This window comes from Leuciscus leuciscus, assembly GCF_965113295.1.
Source record: "Leuciscus leuciscus genome assembly, chromosome: 13".
Classification (NCBI taxonomy): Eukaryota; Metazoa; Chordata; class Actinopteri; order Cypriniformes; family Leuciscidae; genus Leuciscus; species Leuciscus leuciscus.
In genome coordinates, this window is record NC_138737.1 from 39,440,269 (window position 1) to 39,463,267 (window position 22,999).

The 22,999-nt window shown below is 40.2% G+C and overlaps 1 long non-coding RNA gene across 1 annotated transcript in view; it reads right to left on the bottom strand.

Moving 5' to 3' along the window:
* LOC309513077 overlaps positions 1 to 22,999 on the bottom strand; it is a 136,720-nt gene that overhangs the window by 21,424 nt on the left and 92,297 nt on the right. The gene's annotated exons all lie outside the window — the stretch shown is intronic.

The following is a 22,999-nucleotide window of genomic DNA, read 5'->3' on the forward strand; positions in this document are numbered from 1 at the left end:
TTTTTTGCGGTTGTATTTATACCGGTTAATGCCTTTTAAATGACAATAAGTTGACTAGTAAACATGTAATGTTATTACACTAGCTGAAAGAGATTTAATTGGGGTAAATTATTTTCTAACATACATATTTGCGTGTGTGTATAGGCTACACACACACACACACACACACACACACACACACACACACACACACACACACACACACACACTATATATATATATATACACTTCCGTTCAAAAGTTTGGGGTCAGTAAGATTTTTAATGTTTTTAAAAGAAGTATCTTCTGCTCACCAAGGCTGCATTTATTTGATAAAAAAACAAAACAAAAAAACAGTAATATTGTGAAATATTATGACAATTTAAAATGACTTTTTTCTATTTTCATATATTTCAAACTGTAATTTATTCCTGTGATCAAAGCTGAATTTTCAACATCATTACTCCAGTCTTCAGTGTCACATGATCCTTCAGAAATCATTCTAATATGATGATTTGATGCTCAAGAAACATTCATTATTATTATCAATGTTGAAAACAGTTGTGGACAAAAAAAATTCTAAATTCTTTGAAAGTTCAAAAGAACAGCATTTATTTAAAATAGAATATTTTCTGACATTATAAATGTCTTTACTGTAACTTTTGATCAGTTTAACTCATCCTTGATGAATAAAAGTATTGATTTATTTCCCCCAAAAATAAAATAAAAATTCTTACTGACCTCAAACTTTTGAACGGTAGTGTTTAATGTTACAAAAGCTTTCCATTTCAGATAAATGCTGTTCTTTTGAACTTTCTATTCATCAAAGCATCATGAAATAAAAATGTAAATAACTGTTTTCAACATTGATAATAATCATAAATGTTTCTTAAGCATCAAATCATCATATTAGAATGATTTCTGAAGGATCATGTGACACTGAAGACTGGAGTAATGATGATGAAAATTCAGCTTTGATCACAGAAATAAATCACATTACTATATATTCACATAGAAAAGAGCTATTCTAAATTGTAATCATATTTCACAATATTACTGTTTTTGCTGTTGTATTTTTAATCAAATAAATGCAGAGTTGGTGAGCAGAAGAGACTTCTTTCAAAAACATAAAAGTTGTACAGATCCCAAACTTTTGAACAATGTGTGTGTGCGTGCGTGCGTGCGTGCGTGCGTGCGTGCGTGCATGTGTGTGTGTGTGTGTGTGTGTGTGTGTGTACAGAAAATGACTAATCTGCATTAGTCAAATTAATTGCGTTGTGTTTGCATTAATACTTTTTAATGTCTCATGACAGCAAAAGGCACCATGAAATTCATAAGGACTGAATCTTGTAGGAAAGATGCGGCGATACGTTCTGTAAATTAGTGAGCTCCAAAATGGCACCTTAATGCGCTTAGTTTTGTCCCCTGACGTCGGTGTAGGTGCTGATACTGCATCAATTATTTATTTCACATTCGATTGAAAAGCATCAGGCAAATTCATTAACGTATGCAAATGATCACAATTGCAATTATCTTCATATCTTGATAAGTAAGGAAATCAAAACCTCGGCACAATTTGAATCCCACCGTGCCTCAACTTACACTCTGCATTCAAACCAATCAAGCTTCATCTGCATATTCCTAATTAACCACGCATATTCACATGCCAATTAGAGGGTCTGAGAAAAAAAGCCTCTTAGTCAACAGGCATTATCATCTATCAGGAAAAAGTTTCCAGGTGTATGAATTGCTATGCTGCTTCTCTCATGGAAAAAGTGTTTATACTCACTAATTAATCATATTAACACATGCAAATGAGTCTAATTGGCAGAGTTTCCATGCCTCACGCTGTGAAAAAGTGGGAGAGAGAAGAGTATGGATATTTTTACCAGCTACCGACAAAGAACATTTAGGAACGCTTTGTTTTTCTTCTCACATGTTCTGTATCTCGCACAGTTCTGTATCTCGCACAGTTCTGTATCTCGCACAGTTCTGTATCTCACACAGTTCTGTATCTCACACAGTTCTGTATCTCACACGTTCTGTATCTCGCACAGTTCTGTATCTCACACAGTTCTGTATCTCACACAGTTCTGTATCTCGCACAGTTCTGTATCTCACACAGTTCTGTATCTCGCACAGTTCTGTATCTCACACGTTCTGTATCTCGCACAGTTCTGTATCTCACACAGTTCTGTATCTCACACAGTTCTGTATCTCACACGTTCTGTATCTCGCACAGTTCTGTATCTCACACAGTTCTGTATCTCGCACAGTTCTGTATCTCGCACAGTTCTGTATCTCACACAGTTCTGTATCTCACACAGTTCTGTATCTCGCACAGTTCTGTATCTCACACAGTTCTGTATCTCGCACAGTTCTGTATCTCACACAGTTCTGTATCTCGCACAGTTCTGTATCTCACACAGTTCTGTATCTCGCACAGTTCTGTATCTCGCACAGTTCTGTATCTCGCACAGTTCTGTATCTCCTCACAGTTCTGTATCTCGCACAGTTCTGTATCTCGCACAGTTCTGTATCTCACACAGTTCTGTATCTCGCACAGTTCTGTATCTCGCACAGTTCTGTATCTCACACAGTTCTGTATCTCGCACAGTTCTGTATCTCACACAGTTCTGTATCTCGCACAGTTCTGTATCTCGCACAGTTCTGTATCTCGCACAGTTCTGTATCTCACACAGTTCTGTATCTCACACAGTTCTGTATCTCGCACAGTTCTGTATCTCACACAGTTCTGTATCTCGCACAGTTCTGTATCTCACACAGTTCTGTATCTCACACGTTCTGTATCTCGCACAGTTCTGTATCTCGCACAGTTCTGTATCTCGCACAGTTCTGTATCTCGCACAGTCCTGTATCTCACACAGTTCTGTATCTCACACAGTTCTGTATCTCGCACAGTTCTGTATCTCGCACAGTTCTGTATCTCACACGTTCTGTATCTCGCACAGTTCTGTATCTCGCACAGTTCTGTATCTCGCACAGTTCTGTATCTCGCACAGTTCTGTATCTCCACACAGTTCTGTATCTCGCACAGTTCTGTATCTCGCACAGTTCTGTATCTCGCACAGTTCTGTATCTCACACAGTTCTGTATCTCACACAGTTCTGTATCTCGCACAGTTCTGTATCTCGCACAGTTCTGTATCTCACACAGTTCTGTATCTCACACAGTTCTGTATCTTGCACAGTTCTGTATCTCACACAGTTCTGTATCTCACACGTTCTGTATCTCGCACAGTTCTGTATCTCACACAGTTCTGTATCTCGCACAGTTCTGTATCTCGCACAGTTCTGTATCTCACACAGTTCTGTATCTCGCACAGTTCTGTATCTCACACAGTTCTGTATCTCACACAGTTCTGTATCTCACACAGTTCTGTATCTCACACAGTTCTGTATCTCGCACAGTTCTGTATCTCACACAGTTCTGTATCTCACACAGTTCTGTATCTTGCACAGTTCTGTATCTCACACAGTTCTGTATCTCACACGTTCTGTATCTCGCACAGTTCTGTATCTCACACAGTTCTGTATCTCGCACAGTTCTGTATCTTGCACAGTTCTGTATCTCGCACAGTTCTGTATCTCACACGTTCTGTATCTCGCACAGTTCTGTATCTCACACGTTCTGTATCTCGCACAGTTCTGTATCTCGCACAGTTCTGTATCTCGCACAGTTCTGTATCTCGCACAGTTCTGTATCTCGCACAGTTCTGTATCTCGCATAGTTCTGTATCTCACACGTTCTGTATCTCTCACAGTTCTGTATCTCACACGTTCTGTATCTCGCACAGTTCTGTATCTCGCATAGTTCTGTATCTCACACGTTCTGTATCTCGCACAGTTCTGTATCTCGCACACTCCTGTATCTCGCACAGTTCTGTATCTCGCACAGTTCTGTATCTCGCACAGTTCTGTATCTCCACACAGTTCTGTATCTCACACAGTTCTGTATCTCGCACAGTTCTGTATCTCGCACAGTTCTGTATCTCGCACACTCCTGTATCTCGCACAGTTCTGTATCTCGCACAGTTCTGTATCTCGCACAGTTCTGTATCTCCACACAGTTCTGTATCTCCACACAGTTCTGTATCTCGCACAGTTCTGTATCTCGCACAGTTCTGTATCTCCACACAGTTCTGTATCTCCACACAGTTCTGTATCTCGCACAGTTCTGTATCTCACACAGTTCTGTATCTCGCACAGTTCTGTATCTCGCACAGTTCTGTATCTCGCACAGTTCTGTATCTCCACACAGTTCTGTATCTCGCACAGTTCTGTATCTCGCACAGTTCTGTATCTCGCACAGTTCTGTATCTCGCATAGTTCTGTATCTCGCACAGTTCTGTATCTCGCACACTCCTGTATCTCGCACAGTTCTGTATCTCGCACAGTTCTGTATCTCACACAGTTCTGTATCTCACACAGTTCTGTATCTCACACAGTTCTGTATCTCACACAGTTCTGTATCTCACACAGTTCTGTATCTCGCATAGTTCTGTATCTCGCACATTTCTGTATCTCGCACATTTCTGTATCTCGCACAGTTCTGTATCTCGCACAGTTCTGTATCTCCACACAGTTCTGTATCTCACACAGTTCTGTATCTCGCACAGTTCTGTATCTCGCACAGTTCTGTATCTCACACTGTTCTGTATCTCGCACAGTTCTGTATCTCGCACAGTTCTGTATCTCGCACAGTTCTGTATCTCGCACAGTTCTGTATCTCACACAGTTCTGTATCTCGCACAGTTCTGTATCTCGCACAGTTCTGTATCTCGCACAGTTCTGTATCTCACACAGTTCTGTATCTCGCACATTTCTGTATCTCGCACAGTTCTGTATCTCACACAGTTCTGTATCTCACACAGTTCTGTATCTCCTCACAGTTCTGTATCTCGCACAGTTCTGTATCTCACACAGTTCTGTATCTCACACAGTTCTGTATCTCGCACATTTCTGTATCTCGCACAGTTCTGTATCTCGCACAGTTCTGTATCTCGCACAGTTCTGTATCTCGCACAGTTCTGTATCTCGCACAGTTCTGTATCTCCTCACAGTTCTGTATCTCACACAGTTCTGTATCTCGCACAGTTCTGTATCTCGCACAGTTCTGTATCTCGCACAGTTCTGTATCTCACACAGTTCTGTATCTCACACAGTTCTGTATCTCGCACAGTTCTGTATCTCACACAGTTCTGTATCTCGCACAGTTCTGTATCTCGCACAGTTCTGTATCTCGCACAGTTCTGTATCTCGCACAGTTCTGTATCTCGCACAGTTCTGTATCTCGCACAGTTCTGTATCTCGCACAGTTCTGTATCTCCTCACAGTTCTGTATCTTGCACAGTTCTGTATCTCGCACAGTTCTGTATCTCGCACAGGGCCACTGTCTTCCAGTTTCAGAACATTCACTTATTTCACATTTCTAATGCTTGCTGTGATTTCATCATATATCCGCTATGGAAGCTTTTTTCCGCCACAGAATCAAAATTAAAAAGGTAACTGTGACTTTTTATCTCACAATTGCATCATAAAAGTGTGTTATTATTACTGTGTGTTATAAAGTCAGAATTGTGAGAAATAAACTTGCAATTGCGAGAAATAAACTCAGGGAATTTATAATCACTGGCTTATGGAACCGGCCGCATGTGAGTCTAGTTGACCAAAGAGTGACCTTTGATCCGACGCATGACGAGTGACCTCTGACCTGATGCCTGACCTCTGACCCGACGCATGACGAGTGACCTCTGACCTGTGACGAGTGACCTCTGACCCAACGCATGACGAGTGACCTCTGACCCGACGCATGGCGAGTGACCTCTGACCCAACGCATGACATGTGACCTCTGTCCCCACGCATGAAGAGTGACCGCAGACCTGACGCATGACGAGTGACCTCTGACCCGACGCATGACGCCTGATGAGTGACCTCTGACCCGACGCATGACGAGTGACTTCTGACCTGACGCGTGACGAGTGACCTCTGACCCGATGCATGACGAGTGACCTCTGACCCGAAGCATGACGAGTGACCTCTGACCCGACGCATGACGAGTGACCTCTGACCCGACGCTTGACGAGTGACCTCTGACCCGACGCATGACGCCTGACGAGTGACCTCTGACCTGACATATGACGAGTGATCTCTGACCCGATGCGTGACGAGTGACTTCTGACCCGACGCATGACGAGTGACCTCTGACCCGACGCATGACAAGTGACCTCTGACCCGACGAATGACGAGTGACCTCTGACATGATGCATGACGAGTGACCTCAGACCCGACACATGACGAGTGACCTCTGACCCGACGCATGACGAGTGAGGATGTTACCTTTATGATGGAGCATTCAATAGTTGTTTCAGTCGTTCGTTTACACGACAATGGGAAGACGGGTTTCAAAGGTCAAAACGGTCTCTGTGTAAACAACCAAACCGCGTCATCTTCTACAGAGATTCGTCATGCACATGCATATTACATGTTCAATCTATAGTGTTTCATCGCCATCTAATGGCCTGGCAGCAGAATGCAGCGTTTTTAGTCGTTTTCGCGGATCCGTGTGAATGGGGATCGTTTTGACAATGTTGTCGTCTGTGCGTGGAAAACTCAAAGGAAAAACGTCCCCGTTTTGCCGTCCCCTCTATCTCGACGAGTCTCGACGTTTTGACAAAACAACACTTCGTGCTTGGTGATCCTACATGTAATATCAACTCATTAGACTGTCATATCATAGGAGGGTGCGGTCGGTTGTCCCTCAGGGTTCCATCAGATCGCTTTCTAGAACATGTCTCCTCAGCGTTAGCCAGTAATGAGCCACTTGTGCAGTGAATCAGTAGGGCCTCTGCGACAGAGAGACAGACTTGACAACTGTGAACTTCCCAGAGCAGAAGATGTCAGAGAAGGAGAGAAAAAAACCCAGCTCCTCGTCCAATCAGAGCGCTCTGAATAATTAAGGCAATCGGCTTAATTAGCTCAATTACGTTAATTTGACCACGGAACATGGCCATATGGTGAAAGGAAACAAAAGAGGGGGGAACTAATTAAAAGTAAAATAATGAGGATTTTAATTAAGCTTTTCCCCAGACGTCAGTGAGAGGGGATCTGGTGCAGGAGAGAGTAATTAAAGTAGTGTAGCGCTGGCAACATTTCTCTCTCTCTCTCTCTCTCTCTCTCTCTCTCTCTCTCTCTTGCTTTTCAGTCACTCTCTCAGAACTGTGAGGGCTCAATCGGTCTAATTAAATCTGTAAATAAATTAGCTACATGGAAGCCTGCTTGAGTTGACACCCCCCCCCCCCCCCCCCCAACACAAACACTCTCCCACACGCCTCTCCTATCTTTATCGGGGCGGAGGTCTACCTCACATTTGTTTCCACCTAAATATCGCATGCGAAAGTTGTGAAATCTTTGTGCATTGTGTGTTTTACTTTAAAAACTCCCCTATTGTTGTTTTCACCATCAACATACCATTTACTGCAGTAAAACTATCGCAACTTGAATTTTAAATACTAAAAAGTGCATCCATCCATCATAAAAGTAATCCATACGACTCCAGGGGGTTAATATCCATAATATAATATCCATTAAGAAAAATATATTCATATTTATAACTCTGTAAGCTATAACCACTGCTTGCGAAAGTTGCGAAATCTTTTTGCATTGTGTTTTTTATTTCAAAAACACTATTGTTGTTTTCACCCCTTTAGATTCACCCATTTACTGGAGTAAAACTGTCGCAAATGGCTATTAATGACCACAATTAATTGAAGCAATATTTTTTTTCTTTCCCATATTCGTTTACTATGGTTTTACAGTATTGACTGTGGTATTTTGACAGAAAGCATGGTTACTATGGTACATTTTTAAGGATGTTTATACAAGGAATTATATGCAAACCCTATATGAACAATGTGCCTATGGTGACATTTCTGCTAATTATTTTGTTGCTTCTTGCACGTTTTGTGACACTTTCAGTGGAAGGCGCTAAAAGTGTGTTCAGTTTTATCTCAAACTGATGAGTGCGAATCTGGCAACATTTCATTTGGTTGGTTGGTGTGCGTATCATTGCACATTGGAAATGAAATGAAAATGAAATACCAGATGAGTGCTGTTAAAACGTTCATTCTCTAGCACATTTGAAAAAAAACATACCCCCTACACTAAACACGACACTAAACTTAACCGATAGTGTTAACAAAAGCAAACATGAGATAAAAATGCATTTGCTTAAGCAACCATGTCATTTTAGCTGGTGTCTATCCAAGTGCTCAGCATCGAATGTGCAAGTTTACTACATAAGAAAAGCTGTACATTTAAAGCTGGTTTTGTAATGTCAAAATTAATATAGTTTAAAATCATGCACTATGCTTAAAGTATGGTTATGGTTTTGATGTCACAACATAGTATTCTGCAAGGAAACATGTCAAAAATAGGTTTTTAAAATAATAAAAAATGGTGTGGTCACATTTGGAAAATATTTTTCCTCACACAATTCTCAATCGTGTGGATTACTTTTGAAATGTCTGGATTATGCTCGTGAAAACTGGTGGAACAACGATAAATGTGACGCACCTTTACTATTATTCAGTGTTTTATAGTTGCTTACTTTTGGACATTTGTCAGCATTAAATAAAATTTGACCCAGTTTGCTTTCTTAATGCACTTTTCTGGTGTTTAGGTGTAGGCAGGTTTAATCTTGCACGGCAACATTTAGTCAATCCGTGAAATCAGGAGTTTCTCACGAGGGCGGAAAAGTTCACAATGCAAATTTCTCATGTTCAGTTGACCTACAGAAAACTGCATTTTGAAAGTGACTCAGTTTGAGTTGTTCTTCATACAGTACATTGCTACACAATAAACAAGATACTTTTTTTGCATGCAAAATTTTTCACTAAAATGACCAGCGCCTTTAAGGCCCACTTAAGTGCCTTGAAACCAAGGGGGTATCTTTCAGCCAAAACTGAAGCTTCCCCGGGCGCCGCCATTGATTAGCAGACCTGCTGTTAGCATTCCATTGGCTCCCATTCATTTTGGCGTCATTTTGACAGCGAATAACTTCACATCTGAGGCGTTTAAAGACTCCATTTGTCCATTATTTATTTATAAAGAAACACGAAAATGTATAAAAGGCTCCATTACCTTGTATCTTACGTTATGGCCCCGTAGAAGCAGTTTTTGTAAAAATAGGCTAACGATTGCGTCATAACCACGCGACTCTCTGTCGCACAGTAGAGAGATTACCGTATGGACAGGAGGAGAAGCTCGCGGGCAATCGGGGGGATGTGGAGGCAAAGTGACAAAGTAATTAATCAGAATACTTAGCAAAAGTTTCTCCTGCTCCAGCTCATGGACAGCTCCTACTCACACTCTCCGTCTCTGCAAGTTTCAGAAGGGAATGATTCAGATTTCTCTCGGCACAGCTACTAGAAGACAGACGGGTTGCTCACGTCACATCTACGTCATCACGCTCAGTGTGAGTCTGCGCAGTACGCTCGACCATCAGGAAGTGAGAGCTTCTAATTGACTTCACTTTTCTCTGTTGAATCCAATGGGGTCGCTGTGTCCATTTCTTTTACTGTCTATGCTTGAAACGCCCAGCATTATTCAGTGTGTTGAGGTAACTTCCACTGAAACAGGAAGACAAGACGGGGCATATCGAACAGCTCTTCCCCTTTTTAAGAAATAGCCAGATTAGTTTATATCACAGCTCGGCCAAAGCCGTTGAGCCGCAGTTTCCTCCTAAACTCCTCCATATCGCTTTAAAATATTATGTGCAGAATTCAATGGTTCTGATATGTTTTCTGGTCTGAGCGACTCGATCACATGATCCGCTCTCTGTGTATCGTGTCTCTGGACCGAAGCTGGACCGAAACTTAACATGTTATTCCAGATCAGTTTTTTTTTTTCTGCTAAAAGCAAACATTTTGGAGAAAAACGGACTAAATATAAGTGGAATCAGCACATCCGCCTCCCATGCCAGAAAACATTCGGAGCGATTAGAACCGATGGGTTACGCAAGCACCGTCTATCTGGGTTCACGATACCATTCAGGCTCGGAGTCAGCCCAACGAGAACCAGACATATAAAAACATATAAAAAATTGTAGGAAAGTTGCTGACCACTAAATAATTTATGCATCTTGCCACCGACAATCGACTACTGGATGTGTGCTTCACTGACTGCACTCCTATTGGTTGTTGCTCCCGAAAGCTGCTCTTCATTTGAATAAAGTTAAACATTTCTCAACTTTGTTGCGTCACTAGACATCGCTCGTGAAATCGCCAGCTCTCGTTAGCCTCGTTTCCATTACAGATTTGTGCAAATCTTTTGCAGTATTTATAGATGTCCATAAAAAAAACTATTGAGAAAAGACGGCGTTTCCATTAATTGATGTTATGCGACTAAAATGTTATTTTTTCCTCTCGCGATCAGTCGTTCCAACAATCATGGCAACGGATGTTAGTAGGTTTACGTATATATCAGCCGCCTCACTAACCATTATTGTTAATGGAAGGAGACGTATGTGTGTTATCACCAGGGGGGCAGTGTTTCGGAAAATATTGAAGTTTCCCCGGGCGCCGCCATTGATTAGCGGACCATCACCTGCTGTTAGCATTCCATTGACTCCCATTCATTTTGGCGTCACTTTGACAGCGAATAACTTTACATCTGAGGCATTTAAAGACTCCATTTGTCCATTATTTATCTCTAAAGAAACACGAAAATGTGTAAAAGGCTCCATTACCTTGTATCTTACGTTATGGCCCCGTAGAAGCCGTTTTTGTAAAAATAGGCTAACGATTGCGTCATAACCACGCGACTCTCTGTCGCACAGTAGAGAGATTACCGTATAGACAGGAGGAGAAGCTCGCAGGCAATCGGGGAGACGTGGAGGCAAAGTGACAAAATAATTAATCAGAATACATAGCAAAAGTTTCTCCTGCTCCAGCTCATGGACACCTCCTACTCACACTCTCCGTCTCTGCAAGTTTCAGAAGGGAATGATTCAGATTTCTTTTGGCAGAGCTACTAGAAGACAGACAACCCAATCCTTTTGTTAAATATTTGGGCCAAACTTTTTGACCACAACAGACCACAAAATGTTTCTGTGGAAGTCTGTTTCTGCCTCCACCTCACAATATTACTTACACAATACTATTACTACTATATCCTTCAGTTTATATGCAGCAAGTTTTGTTTTTGATTTTGTTTATTTCATTTTATTTTGATGCTCCCTTTAACACATTCTGTTGACTATAAGTAACGTTGCCGTTAAATTTGGCCTAAAGTGCTAAACTGCACTTTACCATTATCGTTGCCAAAGCTCACGTCACATCTACATCATCAAGCTCAGTGTGAGTCTGCGCAGTACGCTCGACCATCAGGAAGAAGAGCTTCAGTACGCTCAGCCATCAGGAAGAAGAGCTTCAGTACGCTCAGCCATCAGGAGTGAGTGCTTCTAATTGACTTCACTTGTCTCTGTTGAAACCTATGGGGTCGCTGTGTCCAGTTTATATACTATCTATGGTTATCACAGCATTAATGGCAAGGAAAGACCCTTATACTGTGAACGGCTCATATAGAGTGTTTCTCCCTCCTTCTGCTTCAAGATCTTGGGAAATTGTGGCATTTCTTTGTTGTTTAGAATCCAGTATTCCTGTAATACTTTTGTCTTTTATGAGTTTAGTAAAGAACTCGGTCTCGTCTTCTGTCCAAACACACCGCGCCATCTTTAAAGAACGACGTCTGCTACGTACGCCGGTGACCTGTTTCCATTGCAGTTTTGCGAAATATTCCTTTTTTGAATTGCCTGAAAAACCACTTCATGTGAGCATAACAACTTTTTTGCGATAATTGGGAGTTTTTGCAAAATTGACGCATTTCCATTTCAATTTGCACAATTTGAAGGGTAATAGAAACGCAGCTATTAAAATGTCGTTTTGTCGCTACATTTCGCTGGTAGTGTGAATCCATGACACACAAATCTCCAAGGGCCTTTGCTCATCTACACTATCTGCTTTTATCTCTGTTAACTTGAGTTCGAGTCCGAGACTGGCGCTGTCTTCCACAGGCACAACATCAGATGCAATATAAGCCCTTTATATTACCTATATTACCCATGATGCCCTGCTCGCCAGTTTCCGTTCCTGTTAACAGAGTCCGATCACCATGTCGAACTGAACTCTCGCTTTAAGGGCTGATTTGCCAGTAATATCTCATTACACCAGACCTTGATCACATCCTCTCTTGACCTGTATGAATTTCATATTTACGTTCCCTATCGCCTATATAGTGCACTTTGTGATATTCACCATGTAGTAAATGTGTGAACAAGTGACCGATTTCAGCCGCAGCTTCAGCATCTATTTATAGTGTAGGAGGCGGAGCTTCAGATTCTAGAGAGCATTTGATTGGACAGAAAATCTGATGAGAAGCTGAAGTGCAGAGTGATGTCATTATAATCGTTAATCCAAATTGGCGGAAGTGAGAGACTGTATGTTTTGAATGCTTTTATCGTCTAAATGTTAATTTTGTCATTGTTTTGGAGCACACTAGCTTATAGCTAACTTTAATGTTAAGATATTCATACTAAAAGCCAAAAAACTTACATTTTGATTTCATGAGGACTTTAAAGTGGCTGGCGGTCATATCACGAATGATACTGGTACTGCTACTGGTTTTGCCTAGTGACGTTTGTGAATGACATTTACAGATGTTATTTTGAATCTTTTTTTTTTTTCTTCGCTAAAAGCAAACATTTTGGAGGAAAAAAAAGACTAAATATAAATAGTCTATAAAGACTACACTATCTGCTTTTATATCTGTTTACTCGAGTTAGAGTCCAAAACCGGCGCTGACTTCCACAGGCACAACATCAGACGCAACATAAGCCCTTTATATTACTGTACCTATATTACCCATGATGCCCTGCTCGCCAGTTTCCGTCCCTGTTAACAGAGTCCGATCACCATGTCGAACTGAACTCTCGCTTTAAGGGCTGATTTGCCTGTAATATCTCATTACACCAGACCTTGATCACGTCCTCTCTTCTTCTGCGTGCCCCCAGCCCCCAATCCTTTTTACTCACATTGATGGCACATTTTTAATTAGAAAATGCATTCAGACTGACAACAAAGTGATTTGCATATTAAATTAACAGCTACTTACATTTCATGGTGCCTGGCAGAGGAGTCGCTTACAAAGAGGGTGAGAGAAAATTGTGTACCCAGACTGCCATGGAACAACTTTTTATGTACCTTTTATGTGCACAAATCCTCAATTATGAATTTAAATCCATAAACTGATGTGATATCAACTCAGTATAGAGTTTAGGTGGTGTGTCTTAGGGTAAAATACATACATTTGCACACAGATGTAAACAATTAGCCTATTCAACATTCAGGAGGTCCAAATATAAAGCTGAAGAAAATTAAAAACTGCACATTTTAATGAAAATTGCAATGAAAATTTCAATAGCAATAAGGTTTTATGGTAACACTTTACAATAAGGTTCATTAGTTAACATGTTAAATGAGCTAATAATGAACTGCACTTACACAGCATTTATTAATCTTTGTTAATGTTAATTACATTTACTAATATAACATTAGTTAAACATTAGTTAATGCACTGTGAACTAAAACATGAACAAACAATGAACAGCTTTATTTTTATTAACTAACATTAACAAAGATTAACAATTATAGTAACAAATGTATTGCTCATGGTTAGTTCATGTTAGTTAATTAATTATCTAATGTTAACTAATGAACCTTTATCGGTTTTATTTGTTAGCATGAGTTAGTAAACATGAATGCACACTGAAAAAATACTTCTGCAGCATTTATAATATTCAACATTTACAAAAAAAATATTTAAATTAAAAGTTGCATCCATTAACATCAGTTAATGCACTGTGAACTAACAATGAAGAGTGTTTTTATTAACTAACATTAACAAAGATTAATCAATGCTGTGAAGTTATATTGCTCATTGTTACTTCATGTTAGCTAATCCATTAATTAAAATATCTCTCTCTTCACCAAGCATGGCAAATTTTCCCAACACCTTATCAGTCCCAGTATTTTTGATATGGCTTATCTTTTTCTTCCACTTCCCTCTTGATTTAGGACGGTTTACAGTGATAGTGTCAGTGTTGTGTCGGTTCGAGGGCCCGGGAGAATCGCTGTTCTCGTCTCGTTCCCCTCGGGGAAGCAGATGCTGCTATGAGCCCCAGAGACGGCAATGTAACAGAGGACCCTGGCTAAATAAAAAACATTAACAGCGACTACAGTGAACAAAGATTGGCTGCTTCAAAGCACTCCCAAGTATCGGGTCACGATTAGGATGTTGTTGATTCAGATTCGTCTCTAGACTGTCAGGAGAGTTTGACACAGAGCGTCATCCTGTACGTTCTCCCCTGTGAGGGAAGTAAACAAGACAAGTAATTAATAAAGACCTACTGGTATTAATTGAACATTAATGTACATGGGTCATTCCTACAGTTTGTTCAAATTTCAATTAAATTATTTTTCAGTCTTGTTAGAGGGAGAAAATGTCTGTCTGTCAGTCATAAAAACATACTGGTTAAGCTCACTGGTTAACCAATAATCCTGACCAAATATTTGTACACATTTTATTAAATATTTCCATGACATTTGTACAATGCAATGTGTAACAGGGTGGACCTTAAAGGAATAGTTCTCCCAAAAATGAAAAATATGTAATTATTTACATTGTTCCAAACCTGAATTAATTTCTTTCTTTAATGAACACAAAAGATGATATTTTGAAGAATTTCTGTAACCAAACAGTTGTTGGACCCCATTGACTTCCATAGTATGGAAAAAAACTAATACTATGGAAGTTAATGGGGTCCATCCACTGTTTGGTTTAGGGATGTCCCGATACCACTTTTTCACTTCCGATACCGATACCGATGCCGCAGCTTTGGCTATTTGCCGATAGCGATATCAATCGGATATTTTTATTTTATTCTTGAACGAATACTACTAATAATAAAATATATGGAAGCACTTTGCACAATTAGCCACATAAAAACATCTCACTCAAATGGAGAACAAATACTTCTCCAGTATATAGTCCACAACAACAGTTGATAATGAAAGACTGCCACACTTTATTCAAAAGACCTTGAGATATGTTTGGTAACCTGAATGAATTTAAAATTAATTTGCTATATTTCAGATCAATATATTTGTTTCCTTAAAATTTTAATTAACTTTAACTTTATTCTCATCTGAATTATAAATAATTTATTTCTGTATAAAATAATACTACCATTAAAAACATGATTTGATTTTCTGTTTTATTCAATGTAGAATGTGTAACTTAAAAATAAACAGATTTGTGCTGTTTTAGGACAAGAAATGAAAACCAATGCAAGATGATGAATGTCCAAAAGATGAGATCATTTTTGCTTTTAAACTGTGTGTGTGTGTGTGTGTGTGTGTGTGTGTGTGTGTGTGTGTGTGTGTGTGTGTGTGTGTGTGTGTGTGTGTGTGTGTGTGTGATTTTGGGTGACAGTCAGTTTGACAAGAGTTTACAGTTTGACAAAAGCACAATGTTGTGTTTTACACAAATATAAGTAGGCTGAACACTTTTTGCAGTTTTAATGATGTCCTATATGAAAATGACGGAGTATGTTTTTATGTTTCCACTGTTCGATCGCGCCCGTGCCTCTCTCTCTCTGACACACACACACACACACACACCAGCATTGCAATCTTGACATCGCAGCCTGTTCATTTTGCTGCGTTCACACCAAACGCGAATAGAACGTCAAATTCGTGTCTATCGCGTCTAGTTCGATGCTTCGAACAGTTTGAATCCATTCGCGCGTCCAAAGCGAATAGGACAAAGGTAAAGTATAATGATAAAGTGAACGTTTGAAGCGATATAGACGCGCGTTCAGAGCTAAGGCGGGGCTACAGATTAGGTGTCCCTATAAGAACCCGCATATGCGCGTATCTAACAGTTAGTTCCGTATTACATTAATTAATGTGCACGCGAGTTTCATTTATTTTTATACCGTGTATTCTCTTTGTAAATCCATGCACCAAACGTACGTTCAGTACGAATACGTACCGTTCCACCCATAATGGGTATCGGATCATAGGTATCGGATAATTTTTTTTTCTCCCCTCCGATATCCGATCTAGCGTTTTGGGCCAGTATCGGCACGATACCGATGCCGTGGATCGGATCGGGACATCCCTAGTTTGGTTACAGAATTTCTTCAAAATATCTTATTTTGTGTTCAGCTGAAGAAAGAACAACTTGAGGGTGAGTAATTGATGACCGAATTGTAATTTTTGGGTGAACTGTCCCTTTAACAGGGTGGATGTTTTAAAGTTACCCTGCTGTAGTCAATTGTTTTATCCCTTAAAACTCACCTTTGATCATCAAAATGACACATTTAAACGTTTTTGTCTCGTACTGCACTGAGACACGAAGGTTGAGGATCCAAATGCAGTTTTATTATCCAAAGAGGTAATCCAGAAAACAGGCAAGAGGTCAGGCAGAGCTCTGGGGCTGGAGCCGGTGTGGTGAAGAGATGAGTCCCAGCGAAGTGATAAATCCCAGCTTAGGACCCCAGTATTATGCCTGATCTAAAGCTGTTCTCGCGATTCTTATTGTAATCAATCAAACTTTAATTCATGTAATAATCTTTTATTTTTGTCCTGATTATTTATATAGTTAAAGTGAAAGAAATTGCATTTTTAGGTATGTTTTACGACATTGTTAATTGTTATTAAGCAATAAGGCATAATATATATATATATATATATATATATATATATATATATATATGTAATTACAAGCATGTCAAAATATATTAATGGTCATTATAACGTAGTTCAAACGACTTATATAATAAAGTGATATCTGATTTGTAACCAGGCACTAAAGCGATTACCCATAAAGCGTGCTTTGAACCAATTGGATTGCTTGGGTCCTAAGCTGGGACTCATCACTTCACTGGGACTCATCACTTCACCACACCGGCACTGGGCGGAGCTCTGGGGCTGATGGCGAGCCATCTCTGGAAGCTGGTCAGGGGCTGGAACTGGCGTTTGTGCTGCCCAAACACACAAGACAGCCGTGGCCCATATGGTCAACACTGCAACCTCCAAGGACTCAGGCGTGGTGGCGGCCATCTTGGCTGAGGGCTCAGGCGTGGTGACGGCCATCTTGTCTGAAGACACAGGCATGGAGGCGGCCATCTTGTCCAAAGACACAGGCGTGGATGGAGGCGGCCATCTTGTCCAAAGACACAGGTGTGAGGTGGCCATCTTGTCCAAGGACACAGGCGTGGAGGCGGCCATCTTGTTCGAAGACACAGGCATGGAGGCGGCCATCTTGTCCAAAGACACAGGAGTGGATGGAGGCGGCCATCTTGTTCAAAGACACAGGCGTGGAGGTGGCCATCTTGTGAACATGCTCAGGCTTGGCAGACACGAAGTGGAGAGGCAGACCTGGGCATGCTGGTGACTGTGGCGAGCCAAGCTCCGTGGGCACTGGATCTTGGTGTGTGGTGCCCCTCCCCAAAAAACGTTTAAGGGTCATGTCCTCCTCATCCCCACCAACAGTGAAGGAGGAACCACACAAAAGAAGGGCATAATCAAAAATTCAACAAGGGACCCTCGGGGGACCGATTACCTTGCCGCAAATTAATGATTTACATTGCTGGATCCATTGGTGGGGAAGTCTTCTGTGCACAGGGGTACGGGGGAACAGGGGGCACGGGGGAATGGGGAACGGGGAACGGGGGAACGGGGGAACGGGGAAACGGGGGAACAGGGGCAAGGGGGGAACGGGGGCACGGGGGAACGGGGCACGGGGGAACGGGGCACGGGGGAACGGGGGAACAGGGGCAAGGGGTACGGGGGCACAGGGGCAAAGGGGAACAGGGCACGGGGGCACAGGGGAACAGGCAAAAAGGAAAATCCAAGGACAGGCAGAGATCAAAACCACAAACACAGGAGTAACAGACTGAACGCTCAGAATTGCAGTAAACACTAAACAAGACTTCACAGAGAATGAATGTGGAAACCAGGCTATTATAGGGTGAGTTAAACAAGGTAATGAGACACTGGTGAATGTGATCATGGACAATAGTCTGAACTAAGGATTATGTTTTATTCTTGAAAAAAAAGTATTCATGCCCTTAAATAGCTTGAATGTAACTCGACACCCTTGCCTCATTTAGTATACGCGGTTCTATGAATATGCAAATGAGCCCCGCCTCCACTCACTCACTCAGCTCAGAGATCCACTCGTTGATGATCACACGTTGATCTGATTGGTTACAAGGTAGTTTGTGACGTCAGAAACACCAGCGATTTCAAAGCGTGTTTTTGAGACTGTCTTTGGTTCACTGCAGTTTTAAGGAGAAAATACTCAGCAATGCTGTCGACTTATGAATTTACACATGGTTTGTCTTAAAGCATATTAAAAACACCACATAGACACATAAACAACATTAAAAGCTGGATTTTCACCACAGGGGGACTTTAAGATAATGAAGCTAGGAAAGAAAAACATGCTAGCAGGTTATTTACATTTAGGATGAATTTTAATAAACATATAAAATCTATTATAAATTAATTAATTCATGGACATATCATGTATTACTCTGTTAGAAAAGTGTGCTAAACATGAGGAAAAAGGAGAACATGAGAGAGAGAGAGACATGATTCTTACTTTGTTCTTTCCCTCCAAGGAAATGATGTCACTTCTAACAAGTCATATTATTTAGGGTATATATACGCTTAAGCTTTTTAAATTTTAAGGAGCACCAAAGTAACAGGGTGGACTGGAGTTTGAGGGACATAAACTAATTTAATGGTTTTACACATTTTTTATTTATTTTTTACTTTATGTCAAACAGAATAAGTAAATCCTAATACTTGAAATTGCTCATTAGAAATATTAGTATGTAGCCTTTTCTTCAGATTAAAGTTGAGAAAACATAATTGGGGACATGAGAATTTAACTGTCAAGTGCTTTATAAAATGTATTATTCTCATTATAAATGTGTGTTAATTGTGGTACATCTATGCATGAAAAGCCATGTGGCATGAAAGTTGATTAACATGTAAAATATGCGGAATTGGGGACAAAATAATCCACCAAACATCCCACATTAAAGCAGTAAGTCATGCTTTACAGTGATTTTACCCTTTAACTGTGGTAAACATTTCTGTATTGCATTACCACTGAGTTGCTTTTATAAAAAGATACTAGCAAGACCCCACTGATAAAAGACAAATATGTTCAATAAATATCATATTTTTATATTTCTAATATTATATTATTATAACTAAATTAAATTATTTTAAATAATGTTTTCTAGTAAGGTATATTATTTCTATATTATTTTATTAATTTTATTTTTATTTGCTTCAAACACGGCTCATCCAATCAGATTCCAGTTCTTTGTCTTGATTGATGAAAGATGGGTCACACATTAGTGAGGTCATCATCTAACTGAGGCATGTGAAAGCGCATATGATTGTAAAGGACTCCAGTTTGTGTCCTCTTGCATGAACTCTCGTCCTCCCTCTCTTTATCTATCTATATCCCCCCAGCCCAGGTGGGTTTGACTGTTCATTAGCACCCTGTGAAGAGGAACAGATGCAGATAGAAACACCTTCACACAAACACACGCAGACTGACATCAGTAACTGAGCACACAATTACAGTTTCAAGACGCTGAATATCACCAGGATTCAGTTCACAATTAGAAGACTTTATTTTAGTGTATTTCTCTCACTCTTTGTCTGAGTTCTGTGATTATTAAAGGTACAGTTCATGCAAAATGTCATGCTGTACTAGGATATATACTTTCATCCATGAAACACAAAAGGAGATTATGCAGGATGTTCACGCTGCTCTTTTCCAAAAAACCAAATCGAATGGAGACAAAAAGCACCATAATATATAATATAAGTAGGTAATATGAATGTTTCACTGTAATGCAAGTCTTCTGAAGACAACGTGAGTTGCAATTTCATTTCAAAAGTCAATATCTGTCAAATCTCATTAAAATACAATATTTGAAGATGCATGACATCATTAGCCGCATTTCCATTACAGATTTGCGCAAATCTTTTGCGATATTTTCTAAATGTCGATAAACAACTATTGCAAATTACAACGTTTACATTAACCGATGTTATGCAACTAAAATGTAATTTTTTTTCCTCTCGCGATACGTCATTCATAAAAAAATCATGGTAACAGATGTTAGTAGGTTTACATATATATCAGCCGCCACACTAGCCATTATTATTAATGGAAGGAGACATATGTGTGTTATACAAGCATTACTGTCAAGGAAAGACCCTTATACTGTGAGCGGCTCATATGAGTGTTTCTCCCTCCTTCTGCTTCAAGATCTTGAGAAATTGTGGCATTTCTTTGTTGTTTAGAATCCAATATTCCCATAATACTTTTGTCTTTTATGAGTTTAATAAAGAACTCGGTCTCGTCTTCTGAATAAACATACAGCGCGATCTTTAAAGAATGATAAACTTTTACGAACGTCAGGTGACCTGTAAATGCTTCCATTGCAGTTTTGCGAAAAATTCCTTTTTTGAATAGCCTGAAAAACCTACTCATGCGAGCGTAAAAACTTTGTTGCGATAAATGGGAGTTTTTGCGAAATTGACATGTTTCCATTGGCCGTATTTTCAATTCACAATCTCAATTTGTGCAGTTTGAAGGGTAATGGAAAGCGGCTATTGATGGAGAACGCAATTAGTGAGTATATGCAGAAATTAGATTTTTAGTGAATAATGATTTTCTGATTTTCATGCAGGTAATACATTTATTAGAAAAACTAGCACATTTTTTTACTTGCAATTTAGTGCTTTGTGATTTAGAGTCTTGCTTTTATTATATAGAAAAAAGGAGTGTGAACATTTTTCAAAATATCTCCTTTTGTTTCTCAGAAGAAAGAAAGAAAGATAAAAAGAAGGAGGTTTTGAATGACATGAGTAAATGATGACATTTCTGGGTGAACTAACCCTTTAAAAGCTTCAATAGTTTTGTAGTGCCCACTTTCACACACACGTTTTGTCAGGTGTTTAGCTTTCGACGTTTCTTGTAGTTAAATGTCAGTTGGTTTGGCATTTTAGAGAGCGATATCTTTCACAAAAAGTTGAAAAGAGGAGCGAGCCCTTCCTGGGGCCTCCGAACTCTCTGTCACACACACACACACACACACACACACACACACACACACACACACACACACACACACACACTCATGCTGAGGCGTTCACAGGTGCGTGTGACACAGACGGGGGTGTATCTGAAACAGACAAGAGTAAAAGGCCGAGAGCGAAGGGTCCCGTGGCCCGAGAGCCTAGAGCCTGTGAGAAAGAGGACAGACTCAGATTAGATAAACCAGAGATACTGCAGAATAATGTTCTCTATAACCTGGAAATGGCAGGGCTGGGGTGAGGTGTGTGTGTGTGAGAGTAAGTTTGTGTGTGTGTGTGTGTGTGTGTGTGTGTGTGTGTAATATATGTAAATGCCAGTACAGCTCCTCTGAGGGAGCCCCACCTCTCTGAACCACAGCTCATCTCTCTCGTTATCATCGTTCACACACCTGCTCACACAGACAATAGGGGCAGTAAGTGTGTGTGTGTGTGTGTGTGTGTGTGTGTGTGTGTGTGTGTGTGTGTGTGTGTGTGTGTGTGTGTGTGTGTGTGTGTGTGTGTGTGTGTGTGTGTGTGTGTGTGTGTTTATAGAGGAAACAAGAACAGACCTAGCAAGGTCAGAAGAATCTCCATCATAAACGCATTGACCTCGCCTGCTCTTTCATCTTTTCTAAACAGTCAAACCGTGGTTTGTGTGTTGCTTCAGTGAGTGTGTGTACATCTGTGAGTATCTTGATAAACAGTCACTTCAGTATCTCTGTGTGTGATCTTTTTGGTTTTCAACTTTCAGTAGTGCATCTTACCTCAGCGATTATGCTTGTGAATGTGTTTGTGTGGCCTGTATCAGTTATTTCAGAAAGTGCTGTTGTAGACCTGAAACACACAGTGTAAATGTGTGAATGTTACAAAGCCCCTAAAGGGACATGGGAGATGAGGAAAAATTATATTTCAATACTTTTGCATTCTCTCGCAAATGTTTCGCATTTTCCATGGAACTTTTCGTTTACTCGCAAAATGTTTGCAATCTTTCAAGAAACTTTGTGTTCGCTCGCAAAAATGTTGGGTTTTGTTGGGGAATGCAAAGGTTTTGCCAGTGAACACAAACGTTTTGAGAGTGAACACAAAGGTTTTGAGAGTGAACACAAAGGTTTTGAGAGTGAACACAAAGGTTTTGAGAGTGAACACGAAGGTTTTGAGGTTTTGAGAGTGAACACAAAGGTTTTGAGAGTGAACACGAAGGTTTTGAGAGTGAACACGAAGGTTTTGAGGTTTTGAGAGTGAACACGAAGGTTTTGAGAGTGAACACGAAGGTTTTGAGAGTGAACACAAAGGTTTTGAGAGTGAACACAAAGGTTTTGCCAGTGAACACAAACATTTTGAGAGTGAACACAAAGGTTTGAGAGTGAACACAAAGGTTTTGAGAGTGAACACGAAGGTTTTGAGAGTGAACACGAAGGTTTTGAGAGTGAACACGAAGGTTTTGAGAGTGAACACGAAGGTTTTGAGAGTAAACACGAAGGTTTTGAGAGTGAACACAAAGGTTTTGCCAGTGAACACAAACGTTTTGAGAGTGAACACAAAGGTTTTGAGAGTGAACACGAAGGTTTTGAGAGTGAACACGAAGGTTTTGAGAGTGAACACGAAGGTTTTGAGAGTGAACACGAAGGTTTTGAGGTTTTGAGAGTGAACACGAAGGTTTTGAGAGTGAACACGAAGGTTTTGAGAGTGAACACGAAGGTTTTGAGGTTTTGAGAGTGAACACGAAGGTTTTGAGAGTGAACACAAAGGTTTTGCCAGTGAACACA